Source organism: Narcine bancroftii, chromosome 1 (assembly GCF_036971445.1).
Source record: "Narcine bancroftii isolate sNarBan1 chromosome 1, sNarBan1.hap1, whole genome shotgun sequence".
NCBI lineage: Eukaryota > Metazoa > Chordata > Chondrichthyes > Torpediniformes > Narcinidae > Narcine > Narcine bancroftii.
Window position 1 is genome coordinate 266,616,678 of NC_091469.1, and position 12,220 is coordinate 266,628,897.

General features: G+C 38.6%; 1 protein-coding gene across 8 annotated transcripts in view; it reads left to right on the top strand.

The window, feature by feature from the left end:
- LOC138742820 (ethanolamine kinase 1-like) overlaps positions 1-12,220 on the top strand; it is a 369,247-nt gene that overhangs the window by 76,074 nt on the left and 280,953 nt on the right. The gene's annotated exons all lie outside the window — the stretch shown is intronic.

Here is a 12,220-nt window from a genome sequence, read left to right on the forward strand (position 1 = left end):
GATGGCTGGAGTTTGTCTATACAGATGGATCCATGCCACATTGCTTGGTGTTGCTTTGATTTCCTCTGCAGATTTCTCACCTATTTCCATTACACAGGTGTAAGATTCCTAAATATTATCAACATTATAATTTTCAAATATTTTGAAATGTTCCCACAGATCACATATGAAATATCTATACATCAGTATTGCCAAGTAACATTTTCCACACAGAACTACTGTGGTTCAAGAAACTCTATGGACTTGAGTGCAGAATCCAGCCTAACATTTATTAGAACACTGAGAATGCTGTATGATGAAAGTGGCATATTTCAGAAGAAATATTGAGCAGAAGCCAGATAAGTTCATTCAATGGACATAGATCTCAGAGCATTTTAGAAGAACCAAAATCATTTTCCTTATCCAACTTTCCACTCAAAACCTAATCTAGATTGGTTGCTCATTGAGATTGTGTGATCTTGCTGAGCTCAGTTTTCCTTCTTTGTTTGTCCAAAAACTAAAGTACATATGTAAAAAGTAAATCATTTTCTCTCTAGCATTTTGAGATGCTGAAGGAAAATACAACATCCTGGGATATGTTTTTTAATGCTGTTTGACTGAATTACAATGATCACATGCAAACATGAATTTTAGATAATTGCAAATTTGTTTAAATTGAAGCATTGGACCATATTTTCCACACATGTTATGCACACATGACTGAAGTATAGTGTTTTGGGATGTTGCCAACTATTACCCCATGCAAATTAAAATTCTTTATAGGATAATTAAAATTGGCTTATGCATATATGATTTGAGACTTGCTCAGGAAATCAAGTCCAAACAGCTGGAACAAGTGTTTAAGTTCAACTTTATTGTCACATGTCCCAAAATGCAGTGATAGAGGTTGCTTTGCAACATCTAAAAGACGTTTCATACATATTATAATCAGTAAGATACAGTACAGAATTGCAGTTACAGAGAGGAATCAGGTGGTACAGGGCAAAAGCAACATATTTTTACTGTTGTGAGATTCATTCACATGTCTGACTATGGCAGCAAATAAACTCTCATTGAATCTGGTGTTGCATTATTTCATCCTCGTGAATCTCAACACAATATTCACACAGACTCTGAACTTTCTCTTTAGAGGAATTTTTTCCTTTGTTTAACCTGCATTTCTCTTCTGGATTTGGCTGGATCAGAATCAGATCGATCCTGACAATTAAGTTTATCAGGATTTCCATTGGATTCTATCCTGTTGGTAGTGCAGAGATGATCTATAGCCTTGCCAATTTTGTTTCTTTAGTCCCTGTTTCACAATACATATTAAATTAAAATTTTTAATTTAGACATGCAGCATTGTAACAGGTCATTTCACCCTAGGAGTCCGTGCTGCGCAATTTACACCCAATTAACCTACACCCCCAGCATGTTTCAAACCATGGGAGGAAACTGGAGCCCCTGGGAAAACCCATGCAGACACAGGGAGAATGTACAAATTCCTTAAGACAGCATGGGATTCGAATTCCAGTCCTGATCGCTGGCACCGTAAAGGTGTTGCGCTAACCGCTGCACTGACCGTGCCACCCATATGAAACACTCAGCATTTTCATTTGAGACTGTATGATAAGGATATATGAGTTAGTGTTTAATTCCATTTCACAAACTGTTCAAAGATATGTAACTGAAATTGTGCCTAATTAGGTATCAAGGGGGAAAATAATGGGAAGCGATAAGTGGAAGAGGGATTCCCCAAGGGAGCGGTCCCTGCAGAAAACGGAGAGGAGTGGAGAGGGGAAGATATGTCAGGTGATGCTTCCTGGAATAATGATCTATATTCTTAGCAGAGTCTGCACTTACTGGGTAGTTCTTCTTGACTCCTGTCTATGCTAGGCCAATTGGAGAAAGATGCCATCCATTACACAATGTTAACATTGCGCAAGTGTTCTGACTGAAAGGCCTTCATTATTTCCTTATGTGGTTCTTTGAACATGCATACTCTGTGACCTCATTTGATGCAATCCCAATTTGTGGACAAATCATCACATCTCAAATAGAAAGGCTTTATATTCTCATCCAAACATGCAAATCCTTCAAAGTACAACCATATACTTTAACCATTGAACCTTTCATGCAATTTTCTTCAGTATCTTCAATGCTGTTACAGAAAAATCATCCTCCATTAACTATTAGGTGAATTTTACATTAAACATGCTTGTAACAGGGGCTTTGCACAGCAATCTTGAAAATGCCTCTTCTGTGTCATTCATTTTAGGGGTACTATATTGAATGTCATCATATTTATTGGGTGTGGTCTATATGGATTTTAGTAAGGTATTTGACAAGGCCCCTCATGAGAGACTCATTCAGAAAGTCATGAGGCATAGCATCCATGGAAACTTAGCTGTGTGGATTAAAAATTGGCTTGCACACACAAAACAGGGAGCAGTAGTGGATGGAAAATATTCTGTCTTGAGGTCTGTGACTAGTGGAGTTCTGCAGGGATCTGTTCTGGGACCCCTGCTCTTTGTGATTTATATAAATGATCTAGGCAAAGAAGTGGAAGGATGGTCAGTAAGTCTGTAGATGATACAAGAGTTGGAGGAGTTGTGGATAGTGCTGAAGGTTGCCATAGGTTACAACAGGATAGTGTTGGGCAGAAAAGTGGCAGATGGAGTTCAATCCTGATAAGTATGTGGTGATGGATTTTGGAAGGTCATACAAAAGTTGAGTGCAGGGTAAATGGTCAAATGTTTAACAGTATGGAGAAACAGAAGGACTTTGGGGTTCAAATCCATACATTTCTTAAGGTTGCGGCGCAGGTTGAGGGTAGAGTTAAGAAGGCTTATGGGATGTTGGGTTTCATTAATAGGGGGATTGAGTTCAAGAGTTGAGAGGTCATGTTGCAACTCTATAAATCACTGGTGAGAACATACCTAGAGTATTGTGTTTATTTCTGGTCACCTTATTATAGGAAAGACGTGGAAGCTATGGAGAGGATGCAGAGGAGATTTACCAGCTGTGGCCTGGATTGGAAAATAAGTCTTATGAGGCAAGGTTAGCAGAGCTGGGACTTTTCTCTTTGGAGCAAAGGATGAGAGGAGACTTAATGGAGGTGTACAAGATTCTAAGAGGCAAGAGGAACAACCAGTACCTTTTCAAAAGGCAGGAATACCATACACCAGGGGATAGCTCAACAAATTAAAGGGAGAAAAGTTTAGGGGAGACATCGGGGATAAGTTTATTAGGTGCAGCAAGTTGTGGATGCCTGGAATGCCTTGCAAGGGATGGTGGAGGAAGCTGAAACATGAGGGGAATTTAAGGGACTCTTTAATAGGCACATGGATTAAAGAAAAATAGAGGGTTATGAGGTGGGAAGGGTTTAGTATATTTTTTTGGTTGGTATATATAGGTCGGCACACATTGAGGCCCTAGGGCCTGTACTGTGGTGTAATGTTTTATGTTGTATGTTCTATGTGGACAGTGATATGGCCTGTTACAATATTCACAAGACCACTATTGTCAAAAGGGCCCACAACTGTTTGTGGTCGGATATCAAAGTAAATAGACTGAATAAGAACTAGTGTTTCTAAAAGCTCCTTTGTTATTTCAGCATAGTTCTTCTCAACTCCTTGATCATCTAAGGTGATGCAAAACCGATGGACCTTTTGTGATTATATCCATAAATTGACTTGTAATTGACCCAATAAAATATTTACAGGTATCATGTGAGTTCACTGTACAGATGGTTTCAGTAGGACTCACAATAAAGACTTCACTTATAGAGTCCATGCATCTTCATTTTTTTCCTTTCTGCTTTGATTAATCTTTCTTCCACACTGTCTAAACTATTGCGAGGACTGGCAGAGAACTTGCATATTTCCATCTAAGAAAGATCAAAGATTAGTGACATTCTCAGACTTCCTGGCCATGAGAGTGGCCTCAGTCTTATCCTTGGCTAATTTTGGACAGTTTACATCTACCCTCAGGCACAAATAAACCACTTTTTTTTCTGCACAAAGGCGCATTCACTCTTGTGGAGTTTAATGTTATGTTCACAAAATCTCCAAAATATCTCTTCTAGTATTCCAAGATTTTCTTCCCGTATAGTAGCTGCAATCAAAGCATAATTTTTGTAGCATTGACAGGCAGCTTGATTTCTAAATAACCACACTATTAGAACTATAGAACACTATGGAACAGAAAACAGGTCATTTGGCCCCTCCAGACTGTGATAACCATCATCTCCCTAAGCCCACTAACTTGCTCCCATACCATAACCCTCCAGTCCTCTCACATCCATGTACCTGTCCAATTTACCTTTAAAACACATGATCAAGCTCGCATTTATCACATCAGAAGGCAGCTCATTCCACACTGCCACTACTCTTTGAGTGAAAAACTACCCCCCTAATGTTCCCCCTTAAGCTTAAAACCATGTCCTCTCTCATTTATCTTCCCCATTCTAAGTGGAAAAGGTCTATTTGCATCCACTCTCATAATCTTCTAAACCTCGATAACATTCCTCTCATTCTTCTTTGCTCCAAGGAATAAAGTCCTAACCTGTTTAATCTTTCTCTGTAATTCAACCCCTGAAGACCTGGCACTCTTTCAATCTTATTGATATCCTTCTTGTAGTTAGGCTCCCAGAACTGCTCACAAATATTCCAAATTTGGCCTTACCATTGTCTTAACCAACTTCAATATAACATCCCAACTCCTGTACTCAATGTTTTGATTTATAAAGGCTAAGATACTAAAAGCTTTCTTTACAACCCAGTGCACATGTGACACTACCTTTAGGGAACAATGGACCTTCTCCTCCTCCTCACTCCTTAGTGCCTTATCATTTACTGTATATCTCCTACCTTAGTTTGCTCTTTCAAACTGCATCACCTCACCTTGTCTGCATTAAACTACATCTGCCACTTTCTGGTCCATTCTCCAAGCTGTTCCAGATTCATCTGCAAGCTTTGATAACCTTCCTCACTGTCCACAATTCCTCCTATCTTGGCATCATCAGCAAACTTGCTGAACAAATTTATCGCATTATTATCCAGTTAATTGATATAGACAACAAACAACAATGGTCCCAACATGGATCCCTGAGACAGACCACTGGTCACAGGCCTCCAGTCTGAGAAGCAACCATCCACTACCACTCTCTATCTTCTCCCATTCAGCCAATTTCAAATCCAGTTTACCACCTCTTCTTGAATACTGAGTGTCATAATCTTCTGAATTAACCTTCCATGTAGGACATTGTCAAAGGCTTTACTAAAGTCTATGTAGACATCCATATCCTTTCCTTCATCAACCTTCCTGTTAATCTCAAAAAACTCCAAGATTTGTGAAACACAACCTACCATGCACAAAGGCTTGCTGACTATCCTTAATCAGCCCATGACCATCCAAATACCTATATATCCTCTCAGAACTCCTTCCAATAATTTATCTACCTGGTTTTGGAGCCTTTTTTAAAGAATGGGTCAACATGAGATAACTTCCAATCCTCTGCATCTCACCCGTGGCTAAAGACATTTTGAATATATCAGTCAGGGCCCCTAAAATTACTACACTTCTCTCTGTCAAGGTCTGAGGGAATATCATATCTGGCCCAGGTGATTTATATACCTTTATTCACTGTAAGGCAGCAAGTACCTCTTTCTCCTTAATCTCCATCTGTTCCATGACTTTTCTGTTTGCTTCCCTTCCTTCGTTATCCACTATGCCAGTTTCCCGAGTAAATACTGATGCAAAAGAACTAAGATCTCCCCTATTTCTTGAGGCTCCATGCATAGTTGATCACTCCTATCATATAGGTGACAAATTTTGTTCTTTACTATCTTTTTATGCTTAATATATCTATGGAACCCCTAAGATCTCCCCTATTTCTTGAGGCTCCATGCATAGTTGATCACTCCTATCATATAGGTGACAAATTTTGTTCTTTACTATCTTTTTATGCTTAATATATCTATGGAACCCCTTCGGGTGTATCTTCACATTATCTGCCAGAGCAATGTCATGACTTCTTCTTGCCTTCCTGATTTCTTTCTTGAGTATTTTCTTGTTTTTTTCATATTCTTCAAGTACCTCATAAGCTCCTTGTTACCCATACTTGCTATACCCCTCTCTTTTCTTTGTAACCATATCACCAATATCCCTTGAAATCAAGGGTTCCTTATCTCTAGTAACTTTGGCTTTAATTCTAACAGGAACATGCAAAATCTGCACTCTCAAAATTTTGCCCTTGAAGGCCATCCACTTTCTTAACACACCCTTGCAATAAAACAACATATCCCAATCCACTTTTCCTAAATCCTTTCCAAACTATGGAATGCTTTATCACTACAGCCTGCCTTTATTTTCTCCCTTCCCTTCTTAGCCACAGGACCAGACTCCGTGTCAGGAACCTGATTGCCATGGCTTGTGTCCAGTACGTCATCCCCCTCAACAGTATTCAAAGTTGCATACTTGATTTTTCAGGGGAACACCCATTGGGTGGCCCTGCTTTACCTGCCTGCTCCCCCTCCTGACTGTAACCCAACCACTACCTGTCTCCTAGGTGTAATAGTCTCCCTGTAATTTCTATCTATCACATTCCCTGCCTCCAGAATGCTGCTGAGTTTATCCACCACCTGCTCCAAAGCCTCCACATGGTTTGTCAGGAGCATCAGCTGGTTGCAGTTCTCACATTTGCAGTCATCATGGAAACTATTGTCTTGTCTAACAAGAGTATATCTGTATACCAATCCAGATGGCATTATAAAATGTTCATATCAACCATATTCTTCTGATCTACTTTTAATTATTTGAGGCAAACATTTTTGTGCATTTGTCTATTTTATCATCGGCAGTGATAGTTTCATTTTTCTTTTGAGAAACTACAACTAGCCAGGGATGTACAGAGTCCTGCTGGAATGTCTTGATGTTCAGATTGTTTTTGAAGAACCTCATAATCTACACATATCTAGTCATAATTGAGCACTCGCTGCTGTATTGATATACATATTGCTATACTAATCATTGCATTTTATTTTATTTTTAAATTTACTGCATTTCTCATAATTGCAACCAGTAGCATATATGGTGTTTAGGCTTCACTCTTCATCTTCGATATTGTACAAGATCATGCCGTATGGCTTTTGCTTATCAGCGTTGGCTGCCATTATTCTGAATTGTATAGCCTTTCAAAGTGTGGCTATGTGCCATTTCTCATTGCAGTTGAAGCCTATCATTGCTTGAAACTTAGTTGTGATGGATGAAATCCATTATATTGTTGCTAGATTTTCCTGCCAGTCCCACCTTTTACAGCAAACTCATAAGATTCAACTCTAGTACTTTGGATTCTGCCATTTCTTCAATTACTTCATTGACATCCGCATGATGCACTGGCTGAAATCTGTTCACATTTATAGAAGAATTTGTTGTACATGCAAGATCAAGCATTTAATTTGAGTTTTCAGCAATTCAGGGTCAATAAGCTTGTCTGTTAAATAGCTTGTTCAGTAACCCTTAATTCAGGAAGATGCCAGCTTTACTATGTTGAGACATTCTTCAGTCACAAATAGTCTCCCTTTGCTTTGGTTTCTTATTTGTAATTTACCACACTCTCTGGAAGAACAGGACTAATATATATTTGCATTCTGTTGGTTCATGGAAGGAATGATCTTTTATCCTGTATTGCACAAGGAAGCATTGAAATGGTGTACATCTTAAAGTCTCTCTCAGGACACACAACAATACATGAAAATGGGATCAGGAGTAAACAATCAGATGCTTCTTGCTTGCCCTGCCATTCAATAAGATCAGGACTGGGCTATGCTGGCCTCAAGTTTAGGGCCATTTCTTCATATCTTTCTATTCCACGATCTTTCATATATTTATCCCACTCTACTTTAAACACTTATCATGATTCTTTAACCACTGGGGAAGAGAATTCTAGAGAATTCTAGAGGTCATGAGAATGACCCCTTCTTTGAGACTTACCCAGTGGTGAAAACATCCCAGCCTATCAAGTTCGCTTACAATGTTATATGTTTGAATAAGGTCACCTTATTTTTTCTAAATTCCAAGGAATACAGGCTCAAACTATTTACAGGACAGCTCTCTCATCCCTTAGCTTGGTAAATCCCTTTTGGAATACCTTAAATGTTACAAATCTTTATTTCAGGCAAATGGACCAAAACAAACAGTTTTTTTTAAGGCAAAGTCTCACAAACACCCTGTATAATTGTAATAAAATCTTTCTATTTTTAAATTCCAACCCCTTCATAATAAAGGTGAATGTGGTATTTGCTTCCTAACTACATATTGAACTTACCTGAGATACTTTTTGTGATTTAGAGCATCAAGGTCCCTCTGTACTTCACTCACTTTACGTCATCCTCTATTTAAATAAATTACCTTTCGACTGACTTTACTAAGGTGCCTGATCCCCACATTAAACCTAAGCTGAGTTCATGTGTAGGTGCTTTAATTTTACTCTGTGCCAGCAATATTACCATCCAATGGGGCATCTTTTTTTATGCTTGAAATCACTAGTTATCTGTTTCTAAACCGTGCTGTTTGGACCAAGCATCCAGGGTTGTTTCCTGCTGAACGCCAGGGCCCCAACATTTTGGAGTGACCCGGTGAAGATGGCTGTGTTCAGCTCTAACAGCCATAAGTCTCCAGTATCCATGGACTGTCAAAACTACCAGAAATGTAATCACAACTACTACATCTATGAAGTTCACAAGTCTTCAGTAACACTTGATGAATGTTAAAAAATATTAAAACAGCGGTTAGAGTTTAAAAATACTGTAGCATTTTCACTTTACAAACATTATCCTTTAAAAAAATCTATTTAAATAATTACAACTGGCTCAAATAAATAATCAAAGTTCAGATTTAATGTCAGAGTATTTACATGACATCACACGCAAATCTGCAATTCTTTTTCTTTCCTGTAGGCCAGGCAGAATTTCTACTTAACTATAGTACAAAAAAATTAGAAAATCCACTTTTTACATTTTACAAAAAAAATGCAAGGAAACAATTTACATTTTCCTGACAGGCAATTTATGTAAATAGAGGATGACGTAAAGTGAGTGAAGAACAGAGAGAGCTTGATGCTCTAAATCACAAAAAGTATCTCAGGTAAGTTCAACATGTAGTTAGGAAGCAAATACCACATTCACCTTTATTGTGAAGGGGTTGGAATTTAAAAATAGGAAGATTTTATTACAATTTTACAGGGTGTATGTGAGACTTTGCCTAAAAAAAAAACTGTTTGTTTTGGTCTCTTTACCTGAAATAAAGATTGGTAACATTTAAGGTATTCCAAAACCTGCACAGGCTGAATGGACAGATCTGGGAGACTGCAGATATGTGTAATGCCCAGTTACTCTGCATGAGAAATCTACTGGATTAGCACAGGGGAAACCACAGTGAGTGATAACAAGGCATTAACCATACTGGATATCCAGAAATATCCAGGCTTTAAAGCTGGCATTGAGCTGAAAAATCCACCTGAAAATCTGTTATTGTTTTATTTTAAATTGAGAGAAAAGACAAGGTAAGTTTAGGTTTATTTGTCACAAAATAACTTTATGGTGAGAATTCCTCTGTGAACAGACCAGCAGGTTATCTGCAACATGATATACATGGAACCATCGAAAACTACAGCACAGAAAACAGGCGATTCAGCCCTTCTAGTCTGTGCCAAAACATCATTCCTCCCACTGACTGCACCCATTCCATAATCCTCCAGGCTCCCATCCATGTATCTACCAATTTATTCTTAAAACCTGAGAATGAGTCTGCATTTACCATGTCAGATGGCAGCTTGTTCCAAACTCTCACCACTCTCTGAGTGAAGTTCCCTCTAAACTTCTCCCCTTTCACCTTAAAACCATGTCTTCTCGTATTTATCTCTCCCAATCACCCTATTTCCCTTATACCTTTGTAAACCTCTATCAAATCATTCCTTGTTTTTCTATGCTCTAAGGAATAAAGTCCCAACATGATTAATTTTCTCTGTAACTCAACTCCTGAAGACCTAGCAACATCCTAGTAAATCTTCTCTGCACTCTTTCAATCTTACTGGTATCCTTTCTATAGTTTGGCAACCAGAACTCCACTCAATACTCTAAATTTGGCCTCACCAATGTCTTATGCAACCTCACCATAACATCAATACTCAATACTTTGATTTATGAACATGCCAAAAGCTTTATTTACAACCCTGTTTACATGTGACATCTTTTTCAGGGAATTATGTATCTGTATTCTCAGATCCCATTGTTCTTTTGCACTTCTCAGTGCCCTACATTTACCATGTAAGTTCTACCTTGGTCTTTCCTTCCAAAATGCACACTTTTCTTCATTAAATTCCATCAGCCGTTTTCTGGTCCACTTTTCCAATTGGTACAGGTCCCTCTGCAAGCTTTGAAAGCCTTCCTTGCTGTCCACAATGCCTCCAAACTTGCAAATTCAATTTCCCACATTATCATCCAGATCTTTGATATAGACAACAAAAGACTATGGTCACAACACTGATCACTAAGGCACACTAGTAATCACAGGCCTCCAGTCTGAGAAGTAATCATCCACTACCACTCTCTATCTTCTCCCATTCATCTAATTTCAAATCCAGTTTACAACCTCTGGATGGATACCTTGTGTCTGAACCTTCTGAACTAACCTCCCACTTTGGTCCTTGTCAAGGCCTTACTAAAGTCTATGTAGACAACATCCACAGCCTTTCCTTCATCTACTTTCTTGGTAACCTCCTCAAAATACTCTCTAAGATGCTTTAAACATGACCTACCACACACAAAGCCATGCTGATTATCCTTAATCAGCCCTTGGCTGTCCAAATACTTGTATATCCAATATCTCAGAACATCCTCAAATAATTTACCTATTACTGACGTTAGGCTCACCAGCCTTTAATTTCCTTGTTTACCTTTTCATTCCTTTTTAAACAATTGAACATCATGAACTACCCTCCAATTCTCCTGCCCCTCATCATGGCTAAGGACATTTTAAACATTTCTGCAAGAGTCCCTGTAATTTCGACACTAGTCTCCCTCAAGGTCTGAGGGAATATTATGTTAGGCCCAAGGGATTTGTCTACCTTTATTCGCTGTAAGGCATCAAGCCCCTCCTCATCTTTAATCTCTATATGTTCCATGCCACTACTGTTTGTTTTCCTTTCTTCCTTATACACCATCCTGAGGAAATACTGATGCAAAAAAAAACTCTTTAATATCTCTCCCATCTTGTGAGGTTCCACACATAGATGGCCACTCAGATTTTCCAGGGAATTATGTATCTGTATTCTCAGATCCCATTGTTCTTTTGCACTTCTCAGTGCCCTACATTTACCATGTAAGTTCTACCTTGGTCTTTCCTTCCAAAATGCAAAACTTCACACTTTTCTGCATTAAATTCGATCAGCCGTTTTCTGGTCCACTTTTCCAATTGGTACAGGTCCCTCTGCAAGCTTTGAAACCCTTCCTTGCTGTCCACAATGCCTCCAAACTTAGAGTATTGAGTGGAGTTCTGGTTGCCAAACTATAGAAAGGATACCAGTAAGATTGAAAGAGTGCAGAGAAGATTTACTAGGATGTTGCTAGGTCTTCAGGAGTTGAGTTACAGGGAAAATTAAACATGTTGGAACTTTATTCCTTAGAGCGTAGAAGAACAAGGAATGATTTGATAGAGGTTTACAAAGGTATAAGGGAAATAGGGTGATTGGGAGAGATAAATACGAGAAGATATGGTTTTAAGGTGAAAGGGGAGAAGTTTAGAGGGAACTTCACTCAATTTTGTCTCTTGCCATTTACTCTTAACATACTTATCGAAACCCTTCAGGTTTACCTTCACATAATCTGCCAAAGTAACCTCTTTTTTTTATGCCTTCCTTATTTCCTTCTTAAGTATTTTCTTACATTTTCTATACTCTTCTAGTACCTCATTTGCTCCTTGTTTCATATACCTGCTATACACCTCTTTCTTCCTCTTTACCAGACTGCCAATATCCCTTGAAAGCCAAGGCTCCCTATGCCTGTTAACTTTGCCCTTAATGCTGACCAGAACATGCAAACTCTTCCCTCTCAAAATGTGCCTTTGAAGGCTGTCTACTTACTGAATACATCCTTGCCAGACAACATCTTATCCCAATCCACTCTTCCCAGATCATTTCTAGTTTACACAAGATAGGCCTTTCTCCAATTTAGAATCTCAA